This window comes from Glycine max, chromosome 13 (genome assembly GCF_000004515.6).
Source record: "Glycine max cultivar Williams 82 chromosome 13, Glycine_max_v4.0, whole genome shotgun sequence".
In the NCBI taxonomy this organism is placed as follows: domain Eukaryota; kingdom Viridiplantae; phylum Streptophyta; class Magnoliopsida; order Fabales; family Fabaceae; genus Glycine; species Glycine max.
This window is the reverse complement of record NC_038249.2, coordinates 5,088,958-5,091,684: the sequence shown is the minus strand read 5'-3', so window position 1 is coordinate 5,091,684 and position 2,727 is coordinate 5,088,958.

Sequence of the window (2,727 nt, the reverse complement as noted above, 5' to 3'; positions counted from 1 at the left end):
GATCAGTCAAAGACTCGACAATAGAGGGAAAATGCTCATATATCCAACATTACACAGATTAGATCAAAATAAAACAAATATCAAATTAACATATTAAAAACATATTAATAACATTTTAAAAACAATTAAATTACAATAATTGACAATAATTACTTGTAATAGGGTGATGCAACCAACAAACTATCGGTTGTCGCTCTTACAAGCATCATTCAAATTATCATACATATGAACTATTGCGGCAGCTCTCCATGCGTAGCTTCCACTCAAACTCAAGTCTCGGAAAGCGTCTAAAAAATGAAAAGAACATGTGTTGCACTCTTGTTAGCAAAAAGAGTGCAATCTAACAAATGCAACAAATAAGCACGAGCTGCAACAGTCCAATGTCCGACCTGACATTTACTCTGATAAATATCTCGTAGCCACGATAGGCGTACGTGTGTCCCATGACATTGTACTGTCTCAGCTCTAGCTTCTTCTCCGGAGACTTCAAGTAACTCCACCAACATCAAGACCGCTTCGTCAACATGAAGAGTCTCGAAGCTGTGGAATGCGCTTATAATAAGGAGATGAAGCAGAGAGGCCACATCATCCAGGGTGATGGTCACCTCTCCAACAGGAAGATGGAAACTGCTCGTTTCCTTATGCCACCTCTCCACAAAAGTGGATATAAGTCCCTGATCGCCAGTGTCCACTGAACATGCGATCAAAGGACTTAATCATGTGACAGCGACTAGCCCTTCAATTACAGGAGCAGGCCTCCCAAATTTCTAAATCCCGTTGCCTACGTGCGGATGTTGTAGGCCTTCGCCGCTGGGGAACATCATCTAAATCACGATGATCCTCTCTCCCAGGGCTCTACCTATAACCCTGCCTAATGCACGAACTAACCTTCTAGTTCTAACCATAATCTATAAATTTCCACACATACATTTTTTGGTCGAAATTCAAATTTTTTTTTCATTTATCTATTAAACAAAAACTATTTACATACAAATAATTAAATAATATATGACTATTTCGTTGAAATAAAATATCTGTAAACAACTACAAAATTCATATATTTACTATTTAAATTTATAACTATTTCATAACAAAATACAATATAAAATATTTTTTTAAAACAAACAATACCTATTTTTAAAACAAAACTAACAAATAAACTACCTATTTAAAAACATTATTAAAACCTATTTTTTCAAACAATAATTATTTTCTATTTTTTTAATTTAAAGATGCTCATATAGATCACATGATCCGTATGACTCATACGGATCAGATGATCCGTATGACTCATACGGATCAGATGATCCGTATGGATCATAAGAATCAGTTGATCTGTATGCCTCATATAGATCATGTGATTCGTATGTGTCATACGGATCACATGATCGGTATGTGTCATACGAATCAACTGATCCTTATGATACGGATCCTCTGATCTGTATGAGTTACACGAAACATACAACAAATACGGATCATATGATTCGTACCAATGCACACCAGACGAAAATCGAATGAAGCAGCCATTAACGGAGAGTAGAACCTTACCTCAATAGTGTAATAGCACAATAGTGCTGCAGGTCTTCTCAATGCCGACAACGAACCACCCAATGCGCGGCAAACAGACCTCCGAGGAAGCAACCAATGCGGACGTGAAGAAGCTCCAATGCACAGAGAAGAAATGGAAGCGGCGCAGGGAGGAGGAGATGTACAGATAGTGTAATCAGTGAAACGGATTTAGCAAATTTAAATTTTAAGTGAAGGGCATTTTCGCCCATTCACTTAACATACTGGGTGCACCAGCAATAATGCTGGGTGCACCTAGCATCACCCTCAAGTGGCACATTTTCAACAACAACCCCAACCGTGTTGGCAGGCCCTCCAAGCCCCTCCTCACCAACAATCTCTCCATTGTCATCATCAAAAACAATGATGATGGCAACGACGAGTTCCTCGCCTCCTCCCTTGGTCGCTAGTAGAATTGTGGCTCCAACCCCAACACCCCCTCATCCTCACCTTCAAGCCTATCGTTGTTGCACTCTCCTCACCGCAAACCACACCATCATGGCAATCCCCGTCAGCACTAAACAGCCAAATCTAGTCTCCTAGCCAAAATCCCACTTGGAGATGTGGGTGAAATGCTTCAAACCCCAAGAGACAAACATTTTTTTAAAAATTTTATTTTTCAAATAATTTTTTTAATTTTTAACAATAATTAATATAGTGATAGTTAAAATTGTCACTATTCATAAACAAAAATCGTCAAAATTCATAATTTTAACGGTTCGGTATAATTAGATGAAAAAGACCTTATTGAGACAATTTTAAAAATTAAAGGACTTGATTGAAGCTTTTTAAAATATCAAGATTGAATTGAACATTTAAATATAATTAGAGGACCAAATTAAATATCAAGTCTTCAATAAATTATGAAAGACTTAAAAATGTGAGCACAAATAAAATTGGAAAGATCAAAATCGCATATAGGCTTAAAGTTCAGAGACTAAATGAAATTATGCCCGTAAGTAATTTTAAAATTAGTGACTGTAAATTGTACAAAACTGGTGCATTTTACAATTGTTCAATTTTGAATATACATTGAGGAAATTTACAAGTGTACTGTACATACTTTGTACATATTGGACTATAAAACTCATCATAAATAGACAACTGTGAGAAGTAAACTTGGGGAACTAAAGAGAGGGGAAAAGGTAAAATCAAAATTTG